The sequence below is a fragment of the Ixodes scapularis genome, unplaced genomic scaffold (assembly GCF_016920785.2).
Source record: "Ixodes scapularis isolate PalLabHiFi unplaced genomic scaffold, ASM1692078v2 ptg000312l_1___fragment_3__unscaffolded, whole genome shotgun sequence".
NCBI classification, from domain to species: domain Eukaryota; kingdom Metazoa; phylum Arthropoda; class Arachnida; order Ixodida; family Ixodidae; genus Ixodes; species Ixodes scapularis.
The window spans coordinates 2,409,124-2,426,075 of record NW_024609958.1 but is presented as its reverse complement, the minus strand read 5'-3'; the positions used below and the strand labels follow the sequence as shown (position 1 = coordinate 2,426,075).

General features: G+C 48.8%; 1 pseudogene; it reads left to right on the top strand.

The window, feature by feature from the left end:
- The first annotated feature begins 2,764 nt into the window (after window positions 1–2,764).
- On the top strand, window positions 2,765–3,912 carry LOC120836523 (annotated as a pseudogene).
- Window positions 3,913–16,952: the final 13,040 nt, after the last annotated feature.

Here is a 16,952-nt window from a genome sequence, read left to right as displayed (position 1 = left end):
GGAAAAAAGAACGAATTGAACAACACAAGACTACGAATTATGTTACCTTTAGCCGATTACTGTCCAGGAATGCAAATATTGTTGTAACGTTTGCTGCTGTTGCACGCGCGGAACGAGCGCGAGGCAACATTACCTAAGTAAGCTTATCACTGCATGAATCTGAAACCGAAACTGATCGGGAGCATGGCGTGTGGTGTTACTTTAGCCGATCGCTATCACATTATGTTGCCCTTCGAAGCGCTAGATTAAGAGAGGTGTCCAGCCTGCCAATTTAAACACATAGACCACTTGTATACCAATAATACTTGCAAGCACTTTTTGTATTCATCTAGTAAACAGTGGCAGTCACTTGCCTAATCCTTGTCAGAATATGGTAGTGCATATATACGAATCGGGTCGGTAAAGTCGTTTTGTGGGAGTTGTTTGTGCCATGCTGCACTGTTGCAATGTGTGTGTGTGTGTGTTCTTGTATGTGTAGTAGGTAGTATTTTTTGTGCCATCTAGTGGTTACTACTATACTTCCTAGCTGGCGCAAGCTGCCACTTGATTCCATAAGCTAAGTGTCGAGCAGTCCTGTAGCTACTGAATTACAAACGCTGGCCTGCCTGGCCTGCGATCCAGAAGCCTTCCTACGTCCTGCTTCTCATTTCGATAACAATCGTAATAATTGTGCCACTGAGCCACCTAAATGCTCCTTTTCTGTCCAAGAGCTGCGAAGTGCAGGCACACACCCGCACAAATGGATAGCCACGCCGATAAAGGTAAACCCAAACTAGAAAAGAAAAAGAAAATAGCGGTAGCGTTGGTGCGAGTTGAACGCCTCTCGTCGGTGTGGACGAAGGCACCCAGTGATTCATCACCGCATACGACAAGCATACGTTGTGTTCAATAAAGTCAGCATGCCCATTCCTCGTGTAACGATTTTTTTTTTTTAGCGTTCTCTGCCGGTGGTAAAAATAGTCAATCTAGTGAGATGCCGTCGGGGGAAATTGCAGCAATTCCGTCACACACACTGCCGTTTTCACAGGATATTGGTGTCTGCGGACGGACGTTTAGAGCGTCTGAAGGCGCTTGGAATACGTCGAATAGACGTATGCGCTCTTTTCTCTCACTCTGCCGAAAAGCCGTGCTCTTCACTAGGCCTCACCGGGGAATTCGAGCCTCGCTAACCGGCCGCCATGTTGCTTTAGGGGGTGGTCAAACATGACTACCTGCTTTTTGACTGCGTGTGGTTTCGACATTTTTACCCTGGGGGTCGTTATATTTGGGACAACTTTTTACCACCTCAAAAATAGTCACATATGACTACCTTTTTCCTTAGAGTGTATAATAAAGCCCAACATTGGAGCATGTAAACACCCACAAAAGGCCATAGTACCTTCCTTTAGAGGGTAAAAGATATTCCAAGTGTGCACTTAACCTGTAATAAGGTGGTGTACTGGGCCAGTTTGTTGGTGTTATACATGATGGGGAAAACAGCTCAGAAAGTGCGGACTACGAAAAATAAACACGACAGGACAGCACTGTCCTGTCGTATTTGTTCTTCGTAGTCCACGTTTTTTGAGCTGTTTTCCTCATCGTGTACATTTAACCCCAAAGTGGATCACAGTTCCCCCCATAAGGGGGTAAAAGTTGAAAATAGGGGCGTGTACTATTTCCCCCAAAATGGGGCCACTGTTCCCTCTCTATGGAGCGAAAACCAGCCCCCTATAGCAGGTGCTGTTGCCTCCAAAGGGAGGTAAAAGCAGCCCCCTCAAATATGTCGTCTTACCTCTCAAGGGGGATGAAGTTTTTCCTAAAGGAAATAAAAGCTCACCTTGAAAGGATGCACTTTTAACCCTAAAAGGAACTAAGGTTCCCTCCAAAAGGAAGCAGTGTTGCACTCTAACCCAGGGGCTAAGTTTGCACCCTCGTTGATGAGGTAACGTTCCCTCCAAAAGGGGTTTCCCTGTGTGGAAGTCGGTTACCCCCTTAAGGAGGGCACTGCAGTACCCTTTTTTTTTTTAAAGAGTGTGAGAGATAGAGCTAGGCCCAAAAGCACACCGCAGGGTTCAGCAATGTCCCCTTTTCTGTTCAATGTTGCGATCATGGCTTATCGAAAATCTTAGAATAGATCAACGCCCTCAACTACAGTCTCTACGCTGACGATGTTACTCTATGGGTGACAAGCGGCAGTGATGCTCAAATAGAAGAAATGCTATAGCGAGCAGTGGAGGCATTCAGGCGCTACGCGACGGAGAGGGAACTCAGTTGCTCGTCGCAGAAATCAGAGCTCCTGTTGGTGTATCCCACCACTAGAAAGCAGTACGGAGGGGCACTGAGCACTACCAAAGAAGCGAGCAGGGGCCCGATACCCGTCATGGAACAAGTCAAGGTACTAGGACTCCAGGTGCACGCGGAGGCAGAATCAAAGATACACTAGAGGCGCTGGGACCTAGCATACAACAAACAATTCGGCTGATCAAAAGAATTAATTGCCAATAGACGTTACGGTGAAAGGGAGGCCGGCCTAATTCGCATAGTGTAGACCGTCATCATTAGCTGAGTCGTCTATGTGGAGCCGTATCTAAAATTCGGGACCGCCGAAAAGCTCGAAATTGAAGGACTGATGCGGAAGGCTTGCAAGCAAGCAATCGGCGTCCCCATCACAACACCCAACGACAAGCCTTTAGAGTTAGAGATACATAACACTTTAGATAAAATCGTACAAGCGCACACCGTTGCACAATATGACAGACTAGCGCAGAGGCCCATGGCTTGACACATTCTAAACAAACTTAACATCCACTACGAATCACAACACGGAGCTAAGGGAGGCATACTAAAGAGTTTCAGGAGGGAACTCAAAATTCGTCCACTGCCCAAGAATATGCAACCGGAATATCATAATTACAGACGGCCGGAGGCAAGAGCTCGCAACATCGAGCGAAGAGACAAGACTTAGAAGACGTGGTCTACGTAGATGCCGTGGAATAACGAAATTGCAAGGGAATGTTCGTCGAAGTGGTAGGCGCGGGCGAAGAGCGCCTCGTAAGCGGGACCATGGCGAGGGACAACCCCAAGGCAGCGAGGAGGTGGCCATTGCACGAGCGGTGGCCTCCACCAAAGCTAAAATTATTATAAGCGACTCAAAGATCGCCATCCACAATTTCGAAAAGGGGCGCATCTCGTCAAAGGCCCAGAAAAGTTTAAGAACTTGCGGTGACCATTACCAACAGCGGCCACACGGGACGATCCAAATTATTTGGTCACCCGCGCACTCCACGCTCCGAGGCAACGAGGCGGCTCACACAGTAGCTCGAGGTCTTACACGCCAAGCCACTGAGCCCGCCCAACCGGGAAGGCGAGGCGACCGCGTAGTCACTTATCGAGAAATTACGAATCACTGTCGGCTGGGACGGGCTTTGCGCACTCACCGGCTCCTCCTCAATAACTAAGGAGCAGGCAGTTGCCTGGCGCCTCCAGCAAACCCATGTACCCAAACCCAGCGTCCTGTAGCCGGTTCTACCAACACCACTAGGAGAGAAGACCTCTGCACCTTCATCACAGTCAGATCGATCGAGGCTTGAGATTGAGCACGAGTGCTGTGTCAGTATTCGGCTAGGGCTCGTGTCCAATCACCGCATCGAAGGTTGGGCTCGGGCCCAATAGCCGAGTTAGCGCCATCCGACTCTGATGACGTTTCATGAAGGATGGTATTGGCTCTAAAGGGGCAATTTGAAAATACGTGCAAAATTTGTAAGAATAGGGCGGATCTGCCAGATGTCTACGGGCATGCTCTTGGGCGGCACCGCCATCGATGGCCGCAAAATCGAACACCGCGAGCAGTGGGAGGCCCCAATGATCAGCTCAGATACCTCCCGGCTAGCCGAAGAAGCCGCCGAGGTCCAGGGGATCTCGGCCGTCTTCTAGGACGGCGGTGGATGAGGCGTCTGCACCCGTCACCCCACTGACAGTGCTGAAAAAAAAACAAAAAAACTTTCAGCCTTTTCAATTTGGTGAAGAAGGAAGAGCAGTGGGGTTGTACTATGTGCCGCCATCTATGAGCGATGGCGGCAAGCAGACAACTGGCAAGCCGGTTGTCTGCTTGCCGTCGTCGTTGACAGATGGCGGTAGCTGTCCAAAGGGTTGTGTGGTAAGTTATTTGACCACGGACACGAAACCACGGAAACTAGCCCTTAACAGCTCCGCTGTAATAAAATATTATTCTTCCTTTTCCCTGCCATTTGGCAGGGACGCTAGGTACTTTCATGTCCCCATGAAGCATGTCGCGTGACATAAAAACCCCTCTTGACCGCAACCGCGGCCGCAGCCTCGGGATGAGAAAGCCGGCCATGTGTTTTCGCATTTACCTGAACGTGCCATCTACAAATAACAAAATGGTACTACGTCCGTTCCCAGGAATCGAACCTGGGCACTTTTCATGGGAGCCAAGCACGATAAGAGTTCGGCCACCCCCTTTTTGTTTCTTATTTTTATGAAAACACGTTTTTTTTTAATGCATAATGTCAAAAATACCCGGAGACTGTACGACATACAATGCAAGCTTTCAAAAAAAACAAAAAAAAAAAACAAAGGGAAACAATACAATATCTACAGTCTACAAATCCAAACAAAACCAACACTCGGGACCATACGGGAACAAAACTCCAGTAAGCAACTGGCAGTCCTCACTCATTGGTGTTGCATAACCCACGCATTTCAAGCCGAGCCTTCAGAGTCTCCCAACACTCTAGACCCTCATGCGCTGTAGCCGCTACGAGTGAACCGGCATTAGAAAAAAATATAAAAAATGCCTCCACGCAGGTTTCCCTCCTTCGACAAGAATGAGGTGATCCGTCCTTGACCGCCACAGTGCATCAAGGCCTAGGTTGTCAGAACCTCAAAAGCTCTATCACCTTCTTCGCGTGACCCATACTCAAGGAAGATCGCACTTCGCCATGAAACATACAGATCCACTCTTATTACCGCACGCTGTAGTGCATAAAAGTGCAATAAAGGATAACATGTTCCAGCGCTTTTGGAAAAGGACAGAGAGCTCATCCGGTACGGGTACCGCTCGGCAACGGACGCGCTTGCCCGGAGGCGCGCGTGGCAATATTTCGAATGCGAGCGGCTCGTTGCAAATTGCAATACAGCCTGGAATACGACTCAACCGAGCACACGCGCACACGCGAGCTGAGGGCAGGAAAAATCAGTCCCTCAGGAAAAAATAAAAACAAAAAAACAATAGCATATTGCGTTGTTTTTTAGATAAATATTGCTCTATTATGTTGTCTCTCCGCGAAAAAAATGAACACTTTTCGACTATTCTTACTTGTTTTTATCGCCTACAAAAGCGTACACATTTTGTATCAACAACGTTTGCAATTACAACGTAATGTCGCTTTTTCATTTGTCGCATGTCGTCATGGCTGCTGGAACCATGCTCCTTCCGTCACCGAAGACGACATCGGTGTTTTCAATCTTTGATTGAATTTTTATTAGGAAAATCGGCCGCGAATCGTTATGATTTATGGGTTTCTAGGATGCTTAGAGTCAACAGAGTGAGTTTTCGCCACATTCAGGCAATCTCAGAAACCTCCTGAAGGCACCTTTCAAAGACGAGAGCCGTCTTCGCCAGCACCTCTTAGACACCTTTCATGCCTGCGCGTCACGTTACATGACGTCACGTCCCGGTGGCCTATGATAGGAAACAAGCCCCATGCGAACTCTGACGCGACACTCGCATCCAATCAGTGCCCGTGCAGGCCTCCCGGACGTGACGTCATTTAACGTGACGGGCAGGCGTGGAAGCTGTCTATACTCTGTTTCATACTTACTGTGCAACGCTGTCACAGCTACTGGCGCGAGCGCGTGGCTTCATCTATGGTTTTGTTTGCGCGAGAACGCGTGCAAATGATCAACGAGATTAAGACCCACGCTCGCGCCAATAGCTTTGACAGCGTTGCACGCTAAGTATGAAACAGAGTCTAGGAAGTGCTGGTTTCGCGCTCTCTAATATAAGGTACCGAAGGCAAAAGGGCAAGGCACCAGGCATTGTGGTGTTGTCAAATGCCACAGTATAGTCTTAAACAGAAAGAAGAACGTGTGTCCTAAAACGTTTGATTCTTCTCTCCTGAGGGGAATTCAGAAAGATCACCAGATGGTGTGAATAGACCTAGTGCTAAATTAAAAAAGCATCAAGAATAATGCAGTGAATGGTGTTCCACGCGAAGTAAATAACCACGATAAAGCGTTGACGAACGCGGGTGCATGCAAGATGCCATTTATTTTAGGCATTTGCTTTATAAAAGTTACTACTGCTGACGCCAGCACGTGCAGCGCGTGGAACGCTATTCTCTGCAATCTCCTTTAGGCCTGGGTAATGGACCTTTTCCGAGAAGCGTTCTGCGCACGCGCGAGCGCCCGATGCCAAGCGGCGGAAGTCGGAACGAAAAATCGAGGACATTCGGAAGGAGGCTGTATATCAGTGAGTAGAACACGTAACTGTAGCATATATATAATTGTGTTACACAAAAAAAGAACGTCGACGGAAAGGAAAACACGACGTTTGGGTGGACGCCACGGATGCCCCTCTTTAAAGTCGCGTTGGGCAGGTGCCGCTGCTCTGAGAGCGAAGAAACTGGTAGCGTAGCTCCCATTATCGATTGGTAGCGCAGGTAGGTCACTTCCACGATTTTTAGTTCGTGCAGCCACCGCCTGGTGCCGTCGGTATGTGGAAAAGGTCCATTTAGCAATATGTATGTTAGAAGTGTGCAGTGAATTCCCTTGATGTGTTGGCGTTTGTCTTGCAAGTAGCGTCAAATGCGTCAGTGCAAGAGGCCCGTGTTTCGAGCGGCCCTCGTGCACGTGTCTTGCGTGTTTCCACAACAGTGGTTGGCGGTATTCGTAAGCTTGTAATGGTGTATCCACACGAAGGAGGAATCCGCCACTTTGCTCCACGGAGCGCGCATCATGTGAGACACACGTCATCCTAGGCACTAGAATATTCCTGGGTCGACCAAGTGGAGCGTGCTGGGAAAGGAAGGCAACATAAAAAGGACGGGAACAGGACACATATCACAAAGGTAAATATATGAATATTTATTACTGGAATTCGGAATTAACCTTTTTTTCTCAAAGCTATGTAGAGAGAAGTAATATTGAAGTCCTTTCCTAGTGCAGAAATCCTAGAATATCGAGAATAACTGGGCCTCAGCAACAAACCAAACAAGAAATTGCACAAGAAAGCTTATTTCTAGTCAAAAGCAACTCTCCTCAAAATTATTATTCTGGGGTTCCACAGAAATAAAAGGGCGACAGTATATTGATGGGAGTGTAAAACGCTCGGTTACTCATAACAGTATGAGTGGGTATACGCAGATCCGTTAATTACAATTCTCCAACTTTGACGGTAGCAGATGTGCGCAAACAGAAAGAGGCATCACGGTTTGCAGTAGAAGTTCTCGATTTTTGTATTTATTTGACCCTCTCAAAATGTTTGCAAACAAATTAGTGGTGGTCATGTTCACGTCCCGTTTCGGTCTTCGGACGGCCTTACTTACAGTCGTGGTCCGGCTATACATGTGTTCTGATTGTTGCCTCCGGGCCTTGAAAATAAAAGAAAAAAAGGAACGAATTGACATCAATTGCATAAAAAAAAAAAAAAAAAGAAAGAAAACGCAGCATGCTTGGAGCGGTCGGTACTCGGAGTTTGCAAAAGCACTTGCCTGAGTTCAAGAAGCGTGTGCGACTGCGCAACATTACACAATTGAAACAATATAGAATTTTTATCTTTGTTAAAAAAACTCTGACTTCCAAGAGTGAGCGTAACAATAAAAAAAGCTGTTTTAACCTTGAGGCGAATGTCGCAAATCTTGATGACTAAGTACTGCATATCGCATTGTTAACAACGCCAGCAATGCAATCCATGCTGTCTTGCACTTGCGAGACGCGCTTGGCAGTCGACAAATGTTGTTTTCCCTTGAGTATATCTCTTCTAGCCCGGAGCCCTGGAACGCAACCAACCTTCCATTGCGAAAATTCACCTCCCTAAAAAACCACGAAAAAGCAACAAATATATTGAACATTTAAAGCCAGAACAGTATTGCTGCTCGCCAATGCAACGAAGCACTTCGGGCCATAAGACTTTGCTACATACATTATATGCACACGGTGTGCTATATATTGCCTCAGTGATGATCGAGAACTTTCTCAAACATCTTTATCAATGAGTCGTAGTAGGGAGACAGCGCTCTAGCCCGAAGACACTTACGTCAGGGGTGCCACAGGGAAGCATCCTCGGACCTTTTTTTTTTAGCCTGTGCATAAATGATATAGGAAATATATACGGCTGCGCAGATTTTATAGTATACGCAGACGACACCAGTTTGCCTATTTCGGGTTAAGTTGCTCATCAAGTTGTGTGCGTACGACGAATAGCCAGCTACAGAAGATAACCGCTAGGACGATTTCCAACTATTTAGTAATTAATGCAGATAAGACGAAGGCGGCATTATTTCGTTCTGGAAATCCATCTTGTTCATTTACTCATGTGCTCTATCTCGGAGAACACAATGTCGATTTTGTGCCAAATGTAAAGGTTCTTGGTGTTATATTTTACGGCTACATGAGCTGGGACGCCAAAGTGCAATGTATATCGGGCACCCTTTCAAAAGTTTGAGGCATTGCGTATAAATATCGACCTATACCACTTCTTTGAGTCATAATACTTTTTTTATAGCTCCCTGTTTTACTCGTGCTATGAATATTTCTTTTCGTATGGCAAAACACAACGGCAACAAATATGCAGCGCTTAAAAGTTTTGCACAAAAAAAATCCTTCGAATTATGTGCAGTGCGGAATTTAATATTAACACGTTAACATATCAACAGAAAAAACTTGGTATACAATCAATTACAGAACATTTAAAATATAAACTGCTTACGTATCATGTGTTTTTAAGCCAAACACCACTTGGTTTTGTTATCCATCGCTAATATAAAATAAAGGCTGTCTGCATCTTCCAGCCGGCGGGATGATGTTTGGGCAACTACTCGATCAATAACAGGCTACGGTGTCCGTGTTCTCCAGTTTTTGCTGTCAAATGTACTAAACACTGTTCAGACATGTGGAATAGATTTCCTAAGTTTTAACAGAAACGATATTAGATCTTTCTGCCTTTAATAATTAAGTACGTTTATTTGAACAGGATAATCCTCGTGTAGGGGAATATTTTATGGTTTATGGTATGTGCCGTTGTTTGGCTCTGGCTCTGTCTTGTCGCCGGCAGCGGTCGGAGTAAAAGGGAGTATGGAAAACACGTCGACACACACACAAAAAGTAAACGCTTGAGCTCAAGGGGACCCCTGTGAAGACTTGTAAAGTAATCCATTACAAGTAACGGATTACTTGTAATTCGTTACTTTTTCAAGTCATTTTGTAATTCCCACGTTGCTCTCTTAAGGGCATTAATTTGTAATGTAACTTCGTTACAAATATTTGTAAAAGATTACTTTAATTACTAGTTACTTTAAAAAAAAATATGAGCACACTATAGAAACTGAAGCAATATGAGCAGAATAAAGATAGTAAGTTTAACAAAAGAATAAGCAAAAACGAGACACGATTTTTTTTTTTTTTTGTATGACTCGTCACTAGAACCACTAGAAAAACGTACAGGGCATATGAAAATATGCGAAAAACTAACATCAAGGGGACAACGCCGAGTAAACGGTGTTTCCTTGATCTCTTAGCGGAGGTAGACGCTGCTGCTGAGCATGCGCGCCGCTAGCTTTGTCTGCAGAATTCTAGGGATCATTTTCTGTCGCCTTAAAGGGACACTGACACATCAAAATCATATATATATATATTTTATTATCCGAAACGATTGAAAACGATGCGGGGACATTATTCTCAAAATTCAAAACTTGGGAATTCAGTATTTGTGAAGTAAAAAAAAAAAAAACAATTTTTAAAGGCCGAATTTGAAGTTCCCGCGCGATCCGCGTCGGTGCGTTGACGTCATATATTCTGGAGTCCTGAGAGTCTACTTTGTTTCACGACTCCGTGCTGTCGCCATCGCGACCCAAAGCAAGAAGGAAAGGAGCGAGCGCCGGCGGACTGAAAAAGAAAAAAACGGTTTTGAGCGGATTCGCCTGTTTTCAGACGGAGGATACAAATCCAGTCTGTCTATGCTGGAAAAAGAGATGAAGAAACTTCATCGTGACGTCGCCGGTGGGAGGAGCCTAATCTCAATCGGCGGCGAACTCAACTGGCAGGGAAATTTATCGCGGAGCGTTGATGACGTCGACGGAGAGTGGCGATTGAGTTAAAACTTCATCGCGATTTTTTGGAAGAGACGAAGAAGAAGTGATTCGAAGTCGGTTGCGTTTTTGAGCCTCGCTCTTCTGGATCAACATTTTAATATTATAAGACGGCCTAAAACATTCGAACTTCATTCGAACGTTGCCTACTCCTGTCCACGGTGAGGTCTGCCGCACTGGGGCTTGCCCTGGTGCCCGTGAATCGACCATGGCCATGTCTACTGGGCCAACGCCACCTTCGCCACATTCCAGTCATCGCGCCTCCACTGACCAGTACAGTCTGCCTTCGTCCGTCTGTGGCAGCTCAATCGCTGAATCACAACAGGACACACCCATGAATAGCGCAGAGGACATCACTCCAGGTCAGCAATGCGCTACAACCTCTTCGCGGCGAGTCATTGTGCCATCCAGTGACATAGAACTCTCCGATTTTGACGACTTGGATTGGACTGATGTCGCCAGGAAAAAGCGAAAAAAGAGCAGCCCTAATTCCAGCCCAAGCGCTGAAACAGTCCGCAGTACTGAAGGACCTGAAGGACTTACTGTTATATTTACGCCAGTCGAACAGGACCAAGTTATTACGTCGCTGAGGAGCCTGAGACTCTCCAATACTCTGGTGAAGACGTTCCCGGAATGCATCCTGGAGATCAGGTACAACAGCCGCCTCAATCTCGTTGCCGTGGACGTGAGAAAGGGACAGACAACACGAGGATTGCTACGCTGCACAGAGCTCTGCGGAATCAAAGTCAGAGCATACGAGCCTCTCCCCAGACACTGCGCCACAGGTGTAATCAAAGATGTGGACACTACGCTGACTGACGAGGAGATCACCAACAACTTAAGATCTCCTGAAAACAGAGTTGCACGTTTGCGACGGCTAGGTAAAAGTTCGGCAATTAAGATCTCTTTCTGCGGATCTTCGCTGCCAAGCTTCGTCTACCTTGGTCTTGTTCGGCATCCAGTTACTCCATTCCAAGAGAAACCTGTCCAGTGCCGCAAGTGCTGCCGCTACGGACACCGTGAGACCTCCTGCAAGCATAGACCCGTGTGCAAGCGCTGCGGTAACACGCACGAGGACAGGGACTCCTGCACTGCTCAAGAGAAGTGCGTAAACTGCGGAGCCGCTCACTCTGCTACATCAACATCCTGTACTAAATGGCAGCAAGAAAAAAAGACGAGGAATTATGCCAAGGAACATGCAGTCGATTATTATAGTGCCAAAGCTGCAGTTCAAGCATCCGACTGGCCCGAATTGCCCAGAAAAAGTGAAGGGTCTTCTTCAACAACGCAAGACACCTTGACTAGCAAAACTGAAAACCAGCGGCCTGAGAGACCGAAATATGCTACACTAATCAAGCTTCCCAGAAAGGACAAACCAAAGGCACCTCTGACTAAAGAAGGGCCCAGTTCAAACGGAGCAAATCCACTCGAGGATCCGAAAACTACAGGGAGCGCGCCCACCGATCCAAGACAGCGCAGAACAACAAAACGGAGGACTCTGTCCGTTTCAACAGACACAGCTCCAAGCAAGGGGTGGGTCTTGAACCTTCAAGCAGCAGCAAACTTCGCCTGCAGGTTCTTGGAATCTGTTGATGCAGAATGGGCCCGTAGCATTCTTACACTTCTTCAACTGGCCCTTCCCCTTATTCGATCCTTGTAAATGGCGACCTGTAGTACCCCTGCATCCACCACACCACGGTCTTCTTCAGACCTCACGGTATGGCAGTGGAATTGCCGAAGTTTCCGAAAAAAACGCTGCAGTCTCATCCAGTATATCCAATCGCACACTCCCCCACCCGACATCATCTTTCTGCAAGAGCCTCGTACCCTTCCCAATCTTCCTGGATATGTCACATATGTGGCACATAATGATCCTGATAAAGACCACCTTGTGGCAACCCTAGTCAAGCGCGTTCATACCGCCGTCGACTTAACCTTCGACAGCCAGGCCGTTCCACATGTATTACTTGAACTCCTTCCTGCAAATCTACGCACGCGTAACACCCAATCCCTCCGTCTACTCAATGTCTACAGCCTCCCTCAAGATCGTCATGCACGGTTTGACAAGTTGTTTGAAGCCGCACGCTGCAAGGGTTGCGCCACATTCATTGGAGGCGATTTTAACGCTCCACATCCGACTTGGGGTTACCCTCGCGACACACCTAAAGGCCGAAAGCTCCATACTCTGATTCACCAACAGAATCTCACTTTGCTTACTGATTCATCGACACCCACACGTCTTGGAACCAGCGTTGCACGAGACACGTGCCTAGACCCTACCATGTACCGTGGCACTAAACCCTGCACCTGGCAGAACCTTGAGGAACAGCTCGGCAGTGACCATTCGATTCTTGAAACCCGTATCCACACTAAAGACTTCTCAGGGGAAGCACGCCACATTCGTATCACAGACTGGCCTGCCTTTCGCGCATCGTCCTCCTCTTATACCTCCTCCAACACACTCATCGATTGGGTGCAAGCACTGCAAACCCGGCTAAACCGACACACGCGCACCCTTACTACCACTCCAGAAGCACCGGATATAGACTCCCACCTACTCCATCTGTGGGAAGCACGTCGTAGCCTAACCAAACGGTGGCGACGTCAACGCCGCAACAAGAAGCTAAAACTACGTAGTGCCCAACTCACTGTTGATGCTGCAGACTATGCTGCCAACCTTACTGGTGAAAACTGGCACGCGCTATGTGACAATCTCAATGGCACGCTCGGTACCGCACGAACGTGGTCCCTACTCCGTCACCTCATACAGCCCGGTCAAGCCAAATCGGACAGGGCCAAGGGCATTCATAAACTTCTACGCGCCACTAACCTAACAGACGCCCAATGCCTCACTCAGCTACGACAACGCTACCTTCCCCCTCCTGACGCTCCACGTTACGCGGACTACATGGGTCCCCCCAACACACTCCCTTATCTTAACGCACCGATCGCAGCAATTGAGATTCGCGCTGCACTGACCGACATACGCCGCAACCCATCCCCTGGTCCTGACCAGGTCCGCTACTCTCTTCTCTACAACCTCTCTGATTCGGACACCACGCAGCTTACTACCTACTTGAACGAGGTGTGGGAGTCGGGTACCCTTCCCAAGGAGTGGAAGGAAGCAACAGTGGTTTTGATTCCCAAGCCTGGCAAACCCCTCTCCTTGGAGAATTTGCGCCCGATTTCTCTTACCTCGTGTCTGGGCAAACTGCTTGAGAAGGTTGTACAGCTTCGCCTCCACAAATTTCTTGCGGACACATCAGCTCTTCCTGACACCCTTTATGGCTACCGTAGCGGCATTTCTACCCAGGACGTACTGCTCCGTCTCCAACATGATGTTTTAGACTCGCCGAGCACTGCCCAATATCGCGCCGTCCTTGCCGCAGATCTTAAAGGGGCTTTCGACAACCTCTCCCACGACCTGGTCCTTGAACAGTTGGCAGCCACAGGCTGCGGAGTGAAAGTGTACAATTACGTCCGCAATTTCCTCCGTGACCGATCTGCCAGCCTCGTCCTTGGTCATCTTCGCTCTCCTTCCGCGCCAGTGGCAAACCGTGGCACACCGCAAGGCTCTGTAATTTCTCCGCTCCTGTTTAACCTTGCCATGCGAGGTCTTCCTCCCCTTCTGGATCAGATCTCGGATGTCAGACATGCAATTTATGCAGATGACATTACTGTCTGGGTAACGAAAGGCTCCCTCGGACACATAGAGACGCAGCTACAAGAAGCCGCTACTACCATCGAGCACTACGCCCGGCGTGGAGGCCTCACCTGTTCCCCCACGAAGTCAGAATTACTAATCGTGACCAAACACGCTCGCGGACAGACCGACCTCCCCATTACCATCACATTAGACGACAAACCCGTCCCGCGTAAATCGGCCATACGGGTGCTTGGCTTTGTGTTACAATCCAACGCCAAAGCAACTCAAACCCTCCATCAACTCACCACCCAGTGCAACCAAATTATGCACATGCTTTGTCGCGTCTCAAATCGTCGACATGGCCTTAAAGAGGCGGATGCCCTACGCCTTGTCCAGGCCTTGATACACACTCGCTTAACCTACCACCTTCCTTACCACAACCTCACCCAGACCGAACACACTCGTATGTCTGTATTGCTGCGGAAGGCGCAGAAACTTGCTCTCGGCCTCCCAGTTCGCACAGCCACCGTTTGCCTCGAGAGGCTTGGGGTGACCAACACTCTGGAGGAGCTCATGGAAGCTCATCGGGCTGCCCAGTTGACGCGCTTGCGCTGCACGGCTCAGGGGCGGGCACTCCTTGCCACCCTTGGTTTTCCACCCTGTCCCGCTACCCTCGCAGCTGAGGGTCTCTCCCCCGCTGCGCGTGCCAGACTCACTGTGGCTCCCATCCCCCGTCATATGATTCCTACCCGCCACTCGGCTCGGCGCGACCGTCGCTCGCGCTACCTCCGACGCGCGTATCCGGTGGGTTGCGATACCGTTCGTGCCCTCTTCACGGACGCCAGCCCACAGGGTGTGCGCGGGGGTATCACAGTTGTCGTGGACTCTGATCTCAGGACAGTCCACGCGGCAACTAAGCGTTGTCTTACCGACGTCTCCATCCTGGAAGAACGAGCGGTCGCCAGGGCAATACTTTCTACCTCCTTTCTCTCCTCCTCCATGCCCATTCACATTCTCACTGATTCGCAGACGGCCTGTCGGCACTTCCTATATAACACCTTACATCCTTCCACTGCATCTTTACTCGACCCGTTCCTATCCTCCACCTCCCACAATTTCCGGCTGATATGGGTGCCTGGGCACGCAGCCGTCCCCGGTAATGAGCGCGCTCATGCGCTCGCCCGAGACCTCTCACACCGGGCGCCAGGGGAAGACTTTGTCAACATCCAACCAGCCCCTTACTCCTACAGCACTCACCTTGCAGAGCTACGCCTCGCTCGGCAGCATTATCCGCCTCCTCACCCTTCCCTTACTCGCAGAGACGCCGTCATATGGCGACAACTACAAACTAACACTTTCCCGACTCCCCTCTTCTACTCTTACCTCCACCCGTCACTCAGCCCGCCTCAGTGCCCGCACTGCGGCGACCGTCCCAACCTTTTTCACATGGTCTGGCAGTGCCAGCTCATTCCCGCCGTCCCACCCAATTCCAATCCCACCCCCACCTCCTGGGAGGAGCGGCTGACCGATGACACGGCCACTGGCCAGCAATCGCTGGTGGACCGCGCCAAGGCGGTCGCCGCCACATATGGGGCCCCGGACTAGGGGCTCCACCCGAGAGTTTGTCACACGTCGCTACAATAAAAGTTTATTCACTCACTCACTCATCGCGATTTGTCCCCAAAATATGTCCCTAGAGGAAAATGCGCAACGCCGCATCGAAGGGTCTTGTGAAAGCAACATTTTTAACTTATGAAAATGTAGAATGCGGTACAATTCAAATACAATTACCGGTGTCAAGTCTAGCTTGCATCAATTATGTCTTTTCACACAAGTGAAACAATTTAGATGATCGCAATGAGTGAGCTGCATCGCGATCGTGATGAGTCGTCATGGCCGACGGTGGATGTCGCGCGTAAAGTGCTCGTGTGTCTGTACGAAGATTTGCCTCAATTTTAGAATTTTTGCTGTCAAGTCGGGCTTTTTCAAAGGTTATCACGTCGCGATTACCACTCGGCAGTCTGGTGGGGGACGTGAACCAAGTGTCCTCGCTGAACTCGAGGAGTAGGACAGAATCTTGGCCCATATGAGAAAGGTTCCTCGCAAAGACACGGAAGAAGGCGCATGATTTCGAGGGCGGACGCGCCTCGTCCGTCGCCACACGGCATCTCGGCTGCAGTGTCGGTAAGTGCATGCATGGCATTTCAATGGGCGGTCTTAGCGTACCGTTGCCGTGCGCAGCGAAATTGCGACTGGGAGCTCGCGCTGTAACTTTGAAGCATGCTTTTCAGCGCGCTTAATACCAGCCGTACCGTGGCCACCGCAGAGCACGGTAACGGCCTTCTAAAACTTGCTACTTGTAGTAAACAGACACCGTGTTGTTTTTGGTCTTATTGACTTTCCACGAGTGTGCTGCCTCGTGATGTTTCTTTGAAAGCTAGGATCGGAGCGCTCAAGCGGACGAGTTAATTTCTCTAGAGCTGTGCATGAGGCAGCCCGATACCTGAATTCTAAAGTGTAGGCAATGCGCATCACATCACCGGGGAACAAGAAAGGCTGCCAATTTGTTCTGCGTTAACTTGTGTTTGATTGGATGATGCAGGACTCATCTGCTGTGGCCAAAGGTGCTAGTGAAAACCCAGCACAGATGGCAGCTCCACCACCACCAAATAGTAGGTATAAAAACAAGTCTGGATTCATATCCATAATACGTGGTTTGCGCCTGTGTCAGAACATGTATTATGCATGAGTGCCGTCGGTAGCTCCATGCTGGCGGCCATTGATGTTGTGGGGTTGCAGCTTTGCTACACTGTGATCATGGTGAACTGCGCTGGCTCCAGTAGCCCAAAGTGACAGCTTTTGTACCCATCTCAGCAATTGCACAAAAATGTGAACATGACCTGCATTGTGCATAACTACGAGGAAGGTAGAAGATGCTGTCATTAACATATCGTGCCTGGTCGGTAGCTCCCAAGGTGGCTGTAGGTCCAACCGTGTTG